The following is an 11,781-nucleotide window of genomic DNA, read 5'->3' as shown; positions in this document are numbered from 1 at the left end:
CCGGGCCACCGCAGTGAAAGCACCGAGTCCTAAACACTGGACCACCAGGGAATTCCCTGACCTACCTTTCAATAAGTGTTCATTGTGTCCTTCCTGCTGGCCAGGCACTGTACTAGGCTTTGAGGATTCAGCAGAGGGTGGAATCATAATGGTAGCCACAGTCATAATAATAACAAACATGTCTTTAGGGAATTACCATGTGTGGGATGTTGTTCCAAGCACATTATGTAGAAATGAAATGATTTGATCCTCACAAGAACTCGATGAAATATGTGCTCTCATCATCCTCATTTTACAGATGGGGAAACTGTAGCCCAGAGAGGTGAAGTGACTTGTCCAAGGTCACACAGCAGGAGGGGGCAGATCGGGCTCCAAGCAGGCTGGTTGCAAAGCTGGGGGCATTTCTCTACCAACTCCCATCAGTCATTGGTTGAGGAATCTTCCAAGGGTATTAACTCCCCAGCACCTCTGTCGTGTCTCTCGCTCCTGCAGCCAGAACTAGCACCATGTACGGAGTGGCAGGTGCTGGAGGTAGAGAGCCATGGGCATGTGTGGGCAGGTGAGGGGTTTGGGCACTGGCGAATTCTCTTGGAGGCTTCAGAGCAGAAGCATCTTTTGAGCTGGACTTTGGGGGTAGGGAGATAGAAGGGCATTCAGGATGGAGGCAAAGAGTTGCAGAAGTTGGGGATGTGTTCAGGATTGGAAGTGAGGAGTCCTTTTGGGATTGGCCAACGGATGACCTGATAGTCTATGATGAATTGGAGGGAGGAGAGACTCAGAACACGGAGGAAAGTATTACGGTCCATCTGCGTGGGGCAAATGAGGGCCTGAACCATGGCAAGTGGGAGAGGAAGTATGAGGTAGAATCAGCAGCCCTGATGATGAGTAGAATGTGGGGTGAAGGAGGGAGAGAGGGAGTCTCACAATGGTTGGGGTGATCAATTCCACTGCTTTTTGGGTTTCTTACAAATCTGACCTCCAGAGGATGCCTGAGAACACCTGAGTCAGGTCAAGTCCCTCCTCTGCTTAGACTCTTCCATGCCTCCTACCTTACTCAGAGCAAAAGCCAAAGTCCTCCCTGTGGTCCACAAGGCTCCGTACCATCTGTCCCTGTCACCTTCCTCTCTCACCTCCCCCCATTCATCCCCTCACTCACTCCACTCCAGCCACACAGGCCTCCTAGCTCTTCCTTGAACACACCATGCACGCTCCAGCCACAGGGCCTTTGCACGGGCTGTTCCCTCTGCCTAGACTGCTCTTCCTACAGCCACCCTCATGGCTCCTCCCTCACCTCCTTCAGATCTTTACTCAAATGCTTCTTTCCCACTAGGATCTTTTCTGACCACCTTCTCTAAATGACATTCTCCTTCCCCTTCCTTTTCCTCCTCTCCTGTTTTCTTTCCTCCATCTGCATATTTTACTTGTTTATCTTGTTTCTTGTCTGTCTCGCCCACTAGAATGTGAAGTATTTTCATGAGGGCAGGGACCGTGTCTGTTTTGTTCACTGCTGGGTCCCCAGTGTCTACAACAGTGCCGGACACACAGGTAGGTGCTTAATGAATATTGCTGAATGAATGAATGAGTGACGGGGAGGGTAATAGAGCCATGAAACTGAAGTTGGGAGAAGGATTCAGCTTGAGATTCAGTGGCTCGCGTGGATCCTGCCCACCAGCCTAAGCCCTGGAGGTCTCCCATCCTTTCTCCTTCCTAAATCCCAATCAGTGTCCTGAAGCCGTGAAAATCATCCGGCGATCCCAGGGGATCTGTTCATCCTGGTGGGAGGGAGCGTGTGTATCCCTGTGCTGTGATGGGCAATTGAACGAGCGGGTGAAAAATGAGACCAGCTGTGACATGGTTTCTTCTCACCAGGGGATGGACCTTTGCAGCCGTATTCAGGGCTATGCTGGCGTGCTGGTCTCAGCCTAGCCTTCAGCCTTTGCCATCTGGCCTGGCATTTTATTTAGCTCTGTTCTCATGTATGTGGGGCAATTCTGGAGTTTGGCCCCAAGCGATGAGAGCTCTTGTTGGCTCTGGCTTTTTCATTTCACCTTGCTCTTAGCTTCTCTTTGCAAAGGTGGGGTATGGGGTGAATTCACACTGCCTGAGATGGGGTGGCTTTGGGTTGTCTGAATCAGCATGAAAGCTCTGGTCTGTGTCTAGATCTACTTATCGGTGCCCTCAATATGTGGGTATTTGATGCTGGGAGGCAAGAAAGCTGAAATTCTGGGGTAACTGTGAATATTTAAGTACCTTCAAGAAGATGGGGGTTGGAATTTCCTGGCGGTCCAGTGGTTAGGACTCCGAGCTTCCACTGCAGGGGGCACGGGTTCGATCCCTGGTTTGGGAACTAAGATCCCACATGCTGTGCAGCGCGGCCAAAATAAATTAAAAAAAAAAAAAAAAGATCAGGAATTCCCTGGCAGTCCAGCGGTTAGGAATCTACGCTCTCACTGTTGGGTTCAATCCCTGGTTGGGGAACTAAACTCCCACAAGCCACTTGGCGTGGCCAAAAAAAAAAAGAAGATGGGTGGATGTTTTTGGATCACCTGTTAAGAGTTTTTTTTGTTTTTTGTTTTTTAATTTATTTTATTTTTGGCTGAGTTGGGTCTTCGTTGCTGTGCTTTCTCTGGTTGTGGCGAGCGGGGGCTACTCTTCGTCGTGGTGTGCAGGCTTCTCATTCCAGTGGCTTCTCTTGTTGTGGAGCACGGGCTCTAGGCACGTGGGCTTCAGTAGTTGTGGCACACGGGCTCAGTAGTTGTGGTGCACGGGCTTAGTTGCTCCACGGCATGTGGGATCTTCCAGGACCAGGGCTCGAACCCGTGTCCCCTGCATTGGCAGGCGGATTCTTAACCACTGCGACACCAGGGAAGCCCATGTTAAGAGTTTTTCTACACTTTTTTTTTTTTTTCGGTAAAACTGACATAACATAACATTTACCATTTTAACAATTCTTCAGTGGTATTGTGTACATTCATAATGTTCTGCATCACCACCATCCATCTCCAGAACTCTTTTCATCTTCCCAAACTGAAACTCTGTCCCCGTTAAACACTAACTCCCATTTCCCTTTCTCCCAGCCCCTGGCACCCAGCATTTTACTTTCTGCCTCTATAATTTGACCTCATATGAGTGGAATCAAACAGTACTTGTCCTTTTGTGACTGGCCTCCTTCACTGAGCATAATGTCCTCAAGGTGCGTCCATGTGGTAGCATGTGTCTGGATGGCCTTCCTTTTCAAGGCCAAATAATATCCCATTGGATATTTTGTTTATCCATTCATCCATCGATGTACATTTGGATTGTTTCCCTGTTACCAGTCAACACTCCCACCAACAGTGCCTGAGGGTTCCCTTCTCTCCATATCTTTGTGAGCATATGTCATCTCTTGTCTTTTTGATGACGGTCATTCTAACGGGCGTGAAATGATACCTCACTGTGGTTTTGATTTGCATCTCCCTGATGATTAGTGATGTTGAGCACATTTTAATGTGACTGTTGGCCATTTGGATGTCTTCTCTGGAAAAAAATGTCTATTTAGTTCCTCTGCCGATTTTTTAATCAATTTTTTCTTTTTTTTTTTTTTTGCTACTGAGTTATATGAGTTCTTTATAGATTTTGGATACCAACCCCTTATCCGATATATAGTTTGCAAATATCCTTTCCCATTCTGTAGATTGCCTTTTTGTTTTGCTGATGGTTCCTTTTGCTGTACAGAAGCTTTTTAGTTTGATGCAGTCCCACTTGTTGACTTTTGTTTTTATTGCTCCCTGTTAAAAGTTTTTACTTCTAGGTAGAGTCTTAACACTTGCTCCTTACCTGGTTACCTGCTCTGGAGATTGTTTGTTCAGGGTCCGGAAATCACTTTTACTATCAGCCAAATAAAACATATGGAAAGTGACGAATGCATTTGAAGCTCGGTTAAAAATGACATTTGGATTAGCTTCACCTTGGTTTTTAGAATCCACGGTCTGTTGAATTTCACACTCTTCAGCCTAGAACTCAGGAGGGGATACCATTTCTTTCCGTGGGTCTTAGCAACCCTTGTTTTGTCTGGGGCTAGATTAAGATGGCTTATTGACAGATCTTAGCACACAGAGCAAGATTGGAAGGAATGAACCTGCCTAACAGAAGCTCAAACAACAAGTAGAAGAAAGAGAATGAAGGCTGAGAGAGAGAACAAGAGGAAAGAGGTGAGAGGAAATGATTTCTTGCAGAGACACTATAATTAGCTCTCTCTTTTTTTTTAACATCTTTATTGGAGTATAATTGCTTTACAATGTTGTGTTAGTTTCTGCTGTATAACAAAGTGAATCAGCTATACGTGTACATATATCCCCATATCTCCTCCCTTTTGTGCCTCCCTCCCACTCTCCCAATCCCATCCCTCTAGGTGGTCACAATACACCAAGCTGATCTGCCTGTGCTATGCAGCTGCTTTCCACTAGCTATCTATTTTACATTTAGTAGTGTATATATGTCAGTGCTACTCTCTCACTTAGTCCCAGCTTACCCTTCCCCCTCCCTGTGTCCTCAAGTCCATTCTCTACATCTATGTCTTTATTCCTGTCCTGCCCCTAGGATCATCAGGACCATTTTTTTAAAGATTCCATGTATATGTGTCAGCATACAGTATTTGTTTTTTTCTTTCTGACTTACTTCACTCTGTATGACAGACTCTAGGTCCATCCACCTCACTACAAATAACTCAGTTTCGCTTCTTTTAATGGCTGAGTAATATTCCATTATACATATGTGCCACATCTTCCTTATCCATTCATCTGTTGATGGACACTTAGGTTGCTCCCATGTCCTGGCTATTGTAAATAGTGCTGCAATGAACATTGTGGTACATGTCTCTTTTTGAATTATGGTTTTCTCAGGGTATATGCCCAGTAGTGGGATTGCTTGCTGGGTCATATGGTAGTTCTATTTTTGGTTTTTAAAGGAACCTCCATACTGTTCTCCATAGTGGCTGTATCAATTTACATTCCCACCAACAGGGCAAGAGGGTTCCCTTTTCTCCACACCCTCTCCAGCATTTACTGTTTGTAGATTTTTTGATGATGGCCATTCTGACAAGTGTGAAGTGATATCTCACTGTAGTTTTGATTTGCATTTCTCTAATGATTAGTGATGTTGAACATATTTTCGTGTGTTTGTTGGCAATCTGTATGTCTTCTTTGGAGAATTGTCTATTTAGATCTTCTGCCCATTTTTGGATTGGGTTGTTTGTTTTTTTGATATTGAGCTGCATGATTAGCTCTCTTTTTAATGAACGCTTTGGTGTTCTCAACAGGACGCCACACCTGTGTAGATTCCCCTTGAATGCAAAGATTTCAGAGCACAAGAAAAACATTCATTGAATGAAACCAGTGTTGCTTCCATCAAGTAGTATATTAGTTAAGGAAAGGCTATGGACTTACTGATGTCCCCCTAAATTCATATGTTGAAGCCCTAACCCCCAATGGGATGGTATTTGGAGATGGGAGGTAATTAGGTTTAAACAAGGTCATGAGGTTGGGGCCCTCATGATTGGATTAGTGCCTTTATAAGAAGAGATACTAGAGAACTCGTTCTCTCTCTCTTTCTCCTCCATGTGAGGACACAGAGAGAAGGTGGTCATCTACAAACCAGGAGGAGAGCCCTCCCCAGGAACTGACCTGGTCTTGGACTTACAGCTTTTTGAACTGTGAGAAAGTAAATGTTTGCTATTTAAGCCACTCAGTCTATGATATTTTGTTATGGCAGCCCGAGCTGACTAAGTCAGGAATGCTGCTGTAACAAGTAAGTTCCCAGTTGGATAAAAAGTTAAACTCAGCAGAAGTTTGTTTCTAACTCACCTGATTGCCCTGGGAGGGTGTTCCTATTCAGCAGATGGCTCTCCTCCTCCACACAGTGACTCAAGGACCCAGGCCACTACCCTTTCATGGCTCCACCACACAGGGGGCCCTTAGTGTCTTCCATATCTAGCCAGGAGAGGAGAAAGGGAATTTATTGAGGGCACACTTGCTTCTTAAAGCTTTGGCCCAGGGTGACACTCTACACTTCTGCTCACATTCAATGGGTAAAAACGAGTCACATGGCCATACCAATTCAAGAGGAGCTGGGAGTTTAGTCCCTGATCACTTTCTATTCCCCAGGGTGTTGCCTTCATTTTGGTGGGAGTATCTGTCAAATTTTAAAACGTACATAATCTTTAAAATATTGATAGCAAGGCCACTTCTAGAATTCATCCTACAGAAAAACTTGTAGCAGCTTCATGGGGACTTATGTACAAAATGATGGCTACAACATTTTGAGGAACAGCAAAAAATGAAAAAGAGCCAGATGTCCACACCAGATAAATTCTATGGAGTCATTAGAAAACCCTATAGGAACTGGTGCAGAATGTCACTTAAGGTATATTATTAAGTGCAAAAAAAGTCACAGACTTTTACGTATATATGTTTATGTACATATATGCGTCTATATAGATACCTGTATGTATGCATACATATAAATAATCTCACAGTTTTTACAAATTCTTGTAAAAAATTACTCTACATGACTGGGATTGTGTATTAGTTTCTTTGTGCTGCCATATCAAATTACCACAAAATGAGTAGCTTACCAACTGCATGCATTTATGATCCCACAGTTTCCATGGGTTGGAAGTCTGATAGGCTTGGCTGGGTTGCAATCAAGGTGTTGGTGGGCTGTGTGACTTTCTGGACACTCTGGGAAGAATCCGTTTGCTTGTTCATTCAGGCTGTTGGCAGAAGTTGGTATTAAGCTGTTGCAGGACTGGGGTACTGTTTCATTGTTGGCTGGCAGCCGGAGGTTGTTCTCAGCTTCTAGAGGCCACCAGCATTCCTTGGTTTGTGGCTCCTTCATCTCAGAACTGATGACCATGTGTCAAGTCCCTCTCATGCCTCTTATCTCTCCTGCCTCATTTTCCATGGCGTCTCTGACCTATTCTTCTGCCTCCCTCTTCTACTTTTTAAAGGCCTATGTGATGACCTTGGGCTCATAGGGATAACCCAGGATACTCTCCCTATTTTAAAGCATGTAACCTAGTTCCACTTTCTTTTGTCATGTTACGTAACATACTCATGTGCCAAGATCATGGGGGACAAAATCCTTCCTACCCCAGATTGTTTATGTTTTGGGAGACGTGGGCCTGGCAAGGAAAAAGCTCAGTGTCAGACTCTGGGTTGGATCTCAGAGAGAGGCCTTGGGAGTCCCAGGAAACCTGGATCTGCATCCCTGACCTGTGTGCTCCAGGCTGATTGACCTTGAGTGAGCCATTGCACCTCTCTGAACCTCAGTGTTATCTGTAACACGAGGCAGTAGATTTCCTACTTCCTCTGGGGCTTGTGTTTGGGTGGGGAGATCTGGCTTATATCCCTTTTTCTGCCTAATTCAAAGCTTGATTGTAAGGAGGAAGGGCATATCTAATTTCTCTTAATGAATTTAGTATGATTATTTTAGCTTTAAAAATATTCATAATGATGTAACAAATATGCAGAAAACTGCACAAATGAATTTTTACACACGTCTGTATACTGTTTCCCCACCATCACCCAGATAAAGGGTTAAGGAATTTCCATCCCCTCAGTGGGTTGTCAGGTTAAGCAAATTAAAAAAATATAGGAGACCACTAGTTAAATTTGAATTTCAGATAAACAATGAATAGGTTTTTATCATAAGTGTATCTCGTATAGCTAGACATCCTGTGTTTTATCTGGCAGTCCTACCAGTAGGCTCCCTTGTTGTATTAGCCCAACACCCCTTCCACCACAAAGGTCAACAGTATTCTGACTCTCATCACCATAGATTAGTTTTACCTGTTTTTTTTTTTTTTTATTTTTTAATTTATTATTTATTTATTATTTTTATTTTTGGCTGTGTTGGGTCTTCGTTTCTGTGCGAGGGCTTTCTCCAGTTGCGGCGAGTGGGGGCCACTCTTCATCGCGGCGCGCGGGCCTCTCACTATCGCGGCCTCTCTTGTTGCGGAGCAGAGGCTCCAGACGCTCAGGCTCAGTAGTTGTGGCTCACGGGCCCAGTTGCTCCGCGGCATGTGGGATCCTCCCAGACCAGGGCTCGAACCCGTGTCCCCTGCATTGGCAGGCAGACTCTCAACCACTGCGCCACCAGGGAAGCCCCGTTTTACCTGTTTTTGAACATCGTATCAGTGGAATCACACAGTGGGTCCTGCTCTGTGTCCGTCTGTGAGATTCATCCACACTGCCTGTGGCATATTCTTTTTCATTGCTGTGTAGTATTCTATTTGATGGATGCATCACACCCTATTTTACTCTTTTCTTGTTGTTGGACCTTTGGGTTGTTTCCAGTTTTAAGCTACTATGAATAGAGCTTTATGAACACGACTTTCAGTGGCTAGATGCACTTAGGAGTGAAATTACTGGCCATTTTTAGTTTTAAAATTTTCCTCCCAAATGGAGAAAAAAGACATCCTCCCACACCAGTGAATAAATTGAAGCCTTGTAGGGTTACATTCCAGGCCCTGCCTGGTCTTATTTTTGTTTCCTGGATGAAGGAACTCGTGGGGCATTTTTGAGTTCCCATACTCTCTAATGTGTTTAAGGAGCCTGTGAAGTTTTAGAGAATGTTTTTCCTCTACTTTTATTTTTTATTTTAATTTAATTTTATTTTTGTATTAAATTAAAAAAAATCACACTTTATTTTTATTAATTTTTTTGGCTGCGCTGTGTGGCTTGTGGGACCTTATTGATAGTTCCCCAACCAGGGATCGAACCCGGGCCCTCAGCAGTGAGAGGGGGAAGTCCTAACCACTGGACTGCCAGGGAATTCCCTTAATTAATTTTTTTATTGGAGTATAGTTGATGTTAGTTTCAGGTATACAGAAAAGTGCCATATATATATATATTCCTTTTCAGATTCTTTTCCCATATAGGTTATTACAGAATATTGAGAATAGTCCCCTGTGCTATACAGTAGGTCCTTGTTGTTTATCTTTTTTATATTTAATAGTGTGTGTCTGTTACTCCCAAAATCCTAATTTGGAATCCTATCCCTCTTATCCCTCCCCCATATCTTTCCTCTTTGGTAACCGTAAATCCTCTAATTTTAGGTGGCATATCTTTCACTAATTTTTAGTAGTTTCACCTGTGGGTGGTGAAGGCTGGTGCCCAGCCCGGCTGTGTAAATGTCCCTGTCCGTGTGGGGGTGGTACACAGAAGGCCCCCAGACTTCCCTGCTGTCCTTCCCTCCCTGCTCTTCCCCCCGTAGCTCCTGGACCAGCTTGTATTAATCAGGAGCATCTCCAGGTGCCTTCTGGTTGCTATGGCAACTCAGGCTGGTCCAGGCTTGGCAATGGGGGTCAACCCCCATCTCAGGTGTGGTTTCAGTTTGGATTCGGGGAAGTAGACACACGCGATACCTGGTACTTCAGGGAAGTTCTATTCTGATTACATTAACAGTAAGGTTTTTTTGTGGCCTCAGGCTGAATGCCGCTTCTTTTCTCCTATTTGCTTTTTCCTCATTGTCATCTCTTTGCACCGTCTCTTCGTGGAAACTGGCTGCTTCTAGGGGAAGCAAACCCCACAAGCTTTGCCATTTTCTCTGCACTGTGGTTGGACAAACAGAGAGAGGGAACAGCACACCTCGTCACGGGGCCCCGCAGGTGCCAGGGAAGGACACCTGGCTGGAAGCGGCCGTTGGCTGGGGATGTGTTTGTTTCTTGTGTGTACACACAGGACAGGTGGGGCTCTGTTGTTAAAAGCACCTGTGAGGGCTTTGCAGAGCACACTCGATGGTGATGCTTGAGTAGCTAGCTGTTCCCCGCCCTCCCCCAGCTTCCAGGCTCCACCCACCTGCCACAATATCAACCTGAGAGCCAATGTTGACCAAGTGCTTTCCATGGCCTGGCGCTGTGCTCAGGGTGCTGCCTTCCCACGAGTTAACCCACTGACCCCTCACAATGGCTCTCTGTACTACTTATGATTATCCCCACCTTGTGCAGGAGAAAACAGAGACTCAGAGGATTAAGTAATGCTGGGGACCACACAGCTAGTTGATTGCGTGCTGTGGTTGGACCTGGCTCTGGAATAAGTCTTCTTTCCCACCACACTTCATCCCTTCCTTACTTAGGAGAAGTCCTGGACCCCCGGCAGCAGTTTTCTAGGTGCTTGATGATGTTTTCTTGGGTAGACGCATCCCTAAGACCATTCATTCATTCACTCAGGTAAGAAATATTTAAGGTGTCAGGGACCCAATGGCAAACAAGACAGGTCAAGATCCTTGTATGTATGGCACCGACATCCTGAGACAAAAAGCCCCACGAGGAAGACCTCATTGGAGGCTGTGATGGGGAATGCCTGCATCTGACCGCAGCCTGAATGATGAGAAGAAGCTGAACCATCAGAGATGAGGGGAAGAGCATTCTAGGAAGAGGGAACAGCATTTGCAAAGGCGGAATGAGCTTGGCAGAGCCCAGGAATGGCAAAGCCAGTGAATCTGGAGCTTAGACGGCAAGAGAGAGAAGGGGAAGGGAAGGGGTCATGCAGATGGGGCAGCCTGTAGGGTGTGGCTTTTATTTCTATAACAGCAGAAGAGCTGAGTGACTCGTTTCAGAAGGACCCCACTGACTGCAGAGCAGAACGCAGACTGGGAGTGGGGAGTGAGGAAGCCAACTGACCCGGGAGAGGCAACTTCCCAAGTCCAGGCCAGCAATGAGGGAGACTGTGCTGTGGCAGGAAGTGGTCGGATTCAGGATCTATTTTGGACGCGAGCTGATGGGATCCTCTGATGGGTTTGAGTCGGGTAATGAAGGGAAAGGGAGAACCATGAGTGACGACTCAATGTGTGATATGGGCATCAAGGTAAATCAGGGGGGCCTGTGATGAGATGGGGGAGACTGGGAGCAAAGTGCTGTAGAAAAGAGGCAGGGAAGGGAACATCCTGTCTTGGGCCTGTGGGACCAGCAGGTGGATGTCTCAAAAGATGTCACCTGGGTGTGTGCCTTAGGTTTTCCTGCTCCTCCTGACATCTTCCCAGGTACAAATTCCCCTTCTGTAGGTGTCTGGAACTTTTTCCATCAAGCCTGGGCTCTGGGGTTTTAGTTGTGCTGGAGATACTACACGGCACACCCAAACTCTAAGCTGGGTTCTTTCTTTCTTTCTTTTTAATTATTATTATTTTTGGCTGTGCCACGGAGCGTGTGAGATCTTAGTTACCCGACGAGGGATCGAACCCGCACGCCGCCCCCCCGCATTGGAAGCTCAGAGTCTTAACCACTGGACTGCCAGGGAAGTCCTCATGGGTTCTTTCTTTTTTTTGATTTTTACTTAAGTATAGTTGATTTACAATGTTGTGTTAGTTTCAGGTGTACAGCACAGTGATTCAGTTATATATATATATATATATATATATATATATTTTTTTTTTTATTCAGATTCTTTTCCCTTATAGATTATTACAAAATATTGAGTATAGTTCCCTGTGCTGGATTCTTTCTTTAATACTGACACAGTAAGTGTATTTTGTGGGGTGGGAGGGGCGATTCCCAGAAGTAGAAATGGAACCTAGTAGCAAGACACTTGAACCCACATTTTTTTAAAAAAAATTCCAGACCTACTACTTCTTTTTTTTTTTTTTTTAATTTTATTTATTTATTTATTTATTTTTGGTTGTGTTGGGTCTTCGTTTCTGTGTGAGGGCTTTCTCTAGTTGCGGCAAGTGGGGGCCACTCTTCATCGCGGTGCGCGGGCCTCTCATTATCGCGGCCTCTCTTGTTGCAGAGCACAGGCTCCAGACACA

Source organism: Eschrichtius robustus, chromosome 2, assembly GCF_028021215.1.
Source record: "Eschrichtius robustus isolate mEscRob2 chromosome 2, mEscRob2.pri, whole genome shotgun sequence".
NCBI lineage: Eukaryota > Metazoa > Chordata > Mammalia > Artiodactyla > Eschrichtiidae > Eschrichtius > Eschrichtius robustus.
Note: the sequence above shows the minus strand (reverse complement) of the source record.